Source organism: Mastomys coucha, unplaced genomic scaffold (genome assembly GCF_008632895.1).
Source record: "Mastomys coucha isolate ucsf_1 unplaced genomic scaffold, UCSF_Mcou_1 pScaffold14, whole genome shotgun sequence".
NCBI lineage: Eukaryota > Metazoa > Chordata > Mammalia > Rodentia > Muridae > Mastomys > Mastomys coucha.
Window position 1 is genome coordinate 83,873,394 of NW_022196896.1, and position 6,000 is coordinate 83,879,393.

Below are 6,000 nucleotides of genomic sequence, written 5' to 3' on the forward strand. Positions count from 1 at the left end.
ACACCTATGAAATCAGAAAAGTACGATAGCCAAACCAAACTGTGAATGGAGGCTGGAGACATGGCTCAGACATCAAGAGCACTGCTGCTCTTCTAGAAGACCCAGGACTGATTTCCAGCACTTACATGGCAGCTCACAACTGTCTGCACTTCCGGGATATATGATGCTCTCTTCTGGCCTCCAGAAGTGCTATACACATGTGGTACACAGACATGTATACAGGCAAATAGACTATACACAGAAACATTCTTTAAAACATAATAAATCCAGACCTAAAAATGATGCGCAAGTGTAGATGGGGAAAATCTCACAAGTCTCTACTCCTAGATGAAAAGCTGTAGGCAGTTACTAGCTACTAAGACAGGGATAACTATGATTCTCCGGAAACAAGCACTCTGATAGGTTATCCAATCATAAGTGATCAACCCTAAACACATACACATGAGCAATATTAAACTCAGAAAATTATGGTATAAATAAATATTATAAATATTTATACATATAAACAATAATTATACACATATATGTCTATAAAAATAATATATATAAATAAGAGGCCATGAATTTAAGAAGAGGTGGGAAGAAGTTGCTGATGGGTGCCTGGTTGGGAAGACATTTATGAAGTGGTATACAGTGAGGAGTCCCCTTATCAGCACTCAAATCTTCCTCAACTTGACTTGGAAGTACTAACACAAGAGAAATCACACGTCCCTTTTGATATTCTTAGTTTTATTATTTATTTATTTGTTTATCTATTTTTTTTTTAAAGCATGGTTTCTCTGTGTAGCTCTGGCTGTCCTGGAACTCACTCTGTAGACCAGGTTGGCCTCAAAGTCACAGAGATCCACCTGCCTCTGCCTCCCAAAGGCTGGGATCAAAGTTGTATGCCATCACCACCCAGATGGTTCTTAGTTTCATTAATACGAGAATCTAAGAATGAACTCTAATGGTTAATGGAACCAAATGACTGGTTAGGTTATCGGACTGTTCCGATGTCATGGGTGCAGCTCTGCATAAAAGATGCTGCCTCACAGCAGACTCCTGATCCTCTGGCTGTCACAGCATTCAGCCCCTCTTCCACACTGGTCCCTGAGCCTTAGAATAAGGGTTGTGTTGTAGAGGGATCAATTACTAGATACGTCTGCCAATAGGAAGAGCTGGAGAGAGGAGGAGAAGTGATGTAAATATGGCCTTTGTGTATAAATTCTCAAAAAAATTTAAAAAGACAGATAAAACTAAGAGAGTCTTTTGCATTCCAGTTGAACCAGATCTATCCCTGCCTGGACAAATGACCATGGAGATGGTAGCTCTAGTCGTTCTCAAGATAGGCAGAAGGGTCATTCTTGCAAGGACACACTGTACTTTTCTGTTCCATCATCGTCACCCCTAACAGAGTTGATACCAGCTACAGGGCGTTGGGCTGATCGGTCTGGTCTGCCTTCTGAGGCCCAGGTCAGGAAGACTCGACTTTCCCTCTTTTCTGTCTTTCTTGTGGATGCTTCCAGAACCCAGGTATGCTTTTGTCCTGCCCTTCCTCTCTCTCTTCTCTCCAGCCCCCGTCCCCCACCTCCACTACCCTTCTCTTCTGCACTCTCCTCCCGGCGGCTGCTAAGATGTACAGCTTGCCTGACCTGATTTTCCCCTGTTAATCTCTAATAAAATTATCCTTGAGCTTCCATTAGAGTCCATTCTTAAATTCTTTTAGTAATGAATCTAAGATCCAGCCGAGCAGTGATGGTGCATAGCTTTAATCCCAGCACTCGGGAAACAGAGGCAGGTGGATCTCTGTGACTTCGAGGCCATTCTGGTCTACAGAGTGAGTTCCAGGACAGCCAAGGCTACACAAAGAGACCCTGTCCAGAAAAAAAAATAAGTAAACAAATAAAACTAAGAATCAAAAGGGAACTGTGATTTCTCCTGCATAAGTATTTTCAAATCGAGTTGAGGTAGACTTGAATGTTGATAAGGGGACTCTTCACTGTATAGCACTCCATAAATGTCTTACTCAACCAGGTATCCATCTGCAGTGGGCCAGTACAAGGTCTTCAAACTATGGGAGGTAAACACTGCGCATGCCCAGTGCTGCGCTGATTCGGTTCTTTCACTTTTTTTTTTTTCCAGTTTCATTCAAAAGGCTTTCAACTTCTTGTTTGTTTGCCTTGTAGGTCCAACAACACCAGCACAGTTAAATAAATTCTCCAATGGACAAAGCTGCCATTTTTATTTGGGTAGGCTTGTAACCATGTCAGGTGATGCTGCCAACTCCCTACTCCAGGAAAATAGGCCAAAGGACTTAAGATGATGTTTTCTCCAAGTGTGTAGTCCACTGTGCTGTGCCGCACTGACGCCTTAGTGAATTGAAGCCCTGGGGCTGGTTGGGGGAGCCGATGGAGGGAGATTGGAGGCTGTGTCTTACCACATCAGAGCAGGAGTGCCAGCTCTGGCTGGGGCCAGTAGTAGGGGGAGGGTGAAATGCTGAGAGCAGCCCTGGCTTGGGGGCCAACCGGTGCTCAACAGTTTCATTTTTAAAATACTTGCTAGAATTGTCCTGTCATGGCTGTTATGAAATATAATGCGGCGAGGAGGTACCTGGTGGGCCCCCAGGCCATGGTGTCTACCTGCGAATTACACCATGGAACAGATCTGGTATAACGGGGTGGTTATTTGGCAGAAGGGAGGAGAGTAAGGACTTGGAGAAGGGATAGAGGCTAAGGAGTAGACATTTAGGCAGACAAGCAGGAGCAGAACAAAGGGGAGCAAGAGACCGGCTGGGAACATGTGGGAACAGAGAGAGGTGGAGCGGTGGGCAATCCTTTTATAAGCAGCCTGCACAGGTGCCCCTGGCCACTGTGGCATCAGATGAGGCGGCAGGTGATGATGTAACCTTTGCTGGGTCCCTGGGAGAAGCCTAGTGGACTCGACTGTAAGCTAACGAAGGCTTTTGATCAAGCTCTTTTGCACATATTCTCAAGAATGAAGTATATTTCTTTCACACTGATTTTTAATGTCAAAGTTATGTTAATCTTTTAAAGATTAAAATATTTTATTAACACTGAGGATTTCATACAATGTATTTTGAACGCATTCACCGCTCAACTCTATCCCTTACTGTGCTCCCAATCCCCTCTGTTTCCACAGAACTCTGAGGTTACTTCCTGTGTGGTTTGGTTTTGTTTTCTGTCCCCATCAAGTCCGGATTATTTTGTTCAGCTGGTCTTGGGATTGGAGTTTGTCCTAGTGTGAGGTCAGCCAAGAGTTCACCGTATTTATTATATTTAAAAAAATATAATTTTTTTTTACCTGATTGTCCTTCCTCCAGCTAACCAATGCTATAGCTCCTCAGCTGGGGGTGGGCTAAAGTGTCCTGGGTGAGAGGTCTTTGTTTTATCTGTATGAGGATTCTGCCTGCTTGTATGCATGTGTACCGCATGTGTGCCTGGGGCCCATGGAGGTCAAAAGAGTATAGCGGGTTCCCTAGAACAGGAGTTACAAATGGTTGCATATCATCATGTGGGTGCTAGGGACCAAACGTAGGTCCTCTGCAAGAGCACCAAGTGCTTCTCTCCACCCTGTATGTTAATATGTTAAAAGATGTAAAAGTGGATTACCTTCTGTTTCTGCTATGGCCATTTACTACAAACTTAGTGACATAAGTCCACTATCTCGAAGTTCTGGAGGCCAGAAGTCCAAAGTAAGCACCACTGGCTATGATTAAAACGTCACCAGGGCCATGAGAAAATCCCTTGGTGTGTGTGCATGGGTGTTCCCATCATTTAGAGGTCATTTTCATGCCTTTCCCAGGATCCCCTTCCTGCAGCAATCACAGCCCTCTCCTATCTTCCTTTTTCATTAATGAGGACCCACATCTTTACCTGGGACCCAGGATCACCTGCTCTCTCACCTGCACTGTTTGCAGAGGAAAGTATTCATAGGCTCCAGAGGTTGGGGTTTGGGTCTCCTTGAGGAACCAGTGCTCTGACATCACTGCAGGAAAGTGCATTCTCTAATCCTCTTTCTAGAGAGATTTTTACATGTGATTAGAATCAACTTTTTATTGAATAGCTAATGAAAATTGTCTATGAAATTGTCTAGGGCATTTATGCAGGTAAATTTTTATTTTAAACATGACCAGACTTTGAATCTGTATGTTTGCTTCAATAACCACAGCAATATTATTAGAGCAATATTATCACCTTGAAGATGAAGAATATAATTATATTCTGTTGTATTTTGCCCATATTTAAATCCCTCTATGGACAAATGTTATATGTTCACATCCACAGAAGCATTCCCTTTTAAATATTTGTAAATACTTCCATTTAATTATATCACAAACTATAAATACAACTGGGTGTTTTTTTGATTCACTGTTCCTTGTGTTATTTTATTTAATTTAGTAAAGTGCCTGCATGGTTCTAATCTTGGGCCATGTAGCTGCCTGCAGCCACACATACGAATGGGTCGTCTGGAATGGGAGTCAGGGCCTGAAAAATTAAGGGTACTGGAAATGCGAGAAGGGGTTTGAAAAGCTTTCAGTCTGCCATCACTAATTGAATTCTCCTGGTTACAAGCAGGTAGGTAGATAAAGCAAAACCCCTCCCCCAAGTCCGTCAGCAACTTGGCCCAATCAGCAGCTTCATCTTCAGTCTCTGGAGGTGGGACTTCCAACGTAACAGGAACTTGTAGAGAGGCGTGGCTATTAGCCGGAGGTGGGCAGAAAGGCGTGGTTATATGTGGCAAGTCAGGGTCTGACATAATCAGCCCTCAGCTGTAGGAGGGTCACAGGGCCAATTACTGTAACATCAAAGTTAACTCAGCAAAGTCTAGCTTCCATCCCTGCCTCCCTTCCTGATTTTTTCCCTCATTGTGTATGACATCATTTTCATCTCTTTCAGGTTAGTTATACCAGTGTGCTACTTTTCCTATGAGGAATTATGGGTATGCATGCATGTGTAGACATTAGTTCTTTTTATTACTTATATACATGCCAGTGACTATCTTTATTAATTTGTTTGGTTGCTGCTGATATGGTGAGTGAGAATCGGCATTTCAAGGTACTTTTTGTTTGTATTTGTGTATTTTAAGGAAAGTTAAGTGCCTTCTATGTTAAAGGGACTCCTTTTTGTGAATTATCTATTTAAAATTATACAAATATATTACTTATATTTTATACTGATCTATTGGCATATATCAACCACTTTTGTAATACAAAGAATTAATATTTTCTCCAATATATAATTTCCTTTACTCTGACTTGACATGGATTTATGTGTGTGTGTGTGTGTATGTGTGTGTGTGTGTGTGTGTGTGTTGCTTTTTACAATTGTTTTCATCTTGAAAACTATTTTTACTTTCTATACCGGTATACTTTGTATACCTGAGTTTTCTGACATTTTTACTTTGTTCAGTTTTGTTTTTAAATACTACTTAAGAATCATTTTTTTCTATCCCAGTTTATTAAAACATATCTATTATTTAAAAAAATCATTACCGTGTTGCATTTTTCATTTAGAATCCTGTCTTTTATTTGCTCACTTTCTTCTCTGGCTGTTGGGATAAAATGTCCTGAAAAGCAACTTAAGGGAGAAGCGCTTGCTTAGTTCACAGTTCTGGTTACAGTCTGTCATAACAGGGGAGTCAAGGAAGCAGGAGCCTGAGTAAACTGGACAATTAACTCCACAGCAAAGAACAAGCAGCTTGACAATGCTTCAAGATATTCAGTTACACCGTGAACCCCAAGATTGTGTTGTTTACTGGAAAAACCTGTTTCTAGTTGGGTGTGGCTCAGCTTTAGCATACACATTAATCCCAAACAATGAAAGCTTGTAAAGTTAGTTTGTAGAAGGAAGCACCCATGTTTGAAAGTGATGTCTAATTGAGTGTTAGACAAAGTGATGAATCAGAGAAAAAATTGACAGAATGAGTCAGGGATAGGATACACCTAATTCTCATGGGAACAGCACAGGAAAGATAGGACTTAAGAGAGCAGTGCAGAGGAGA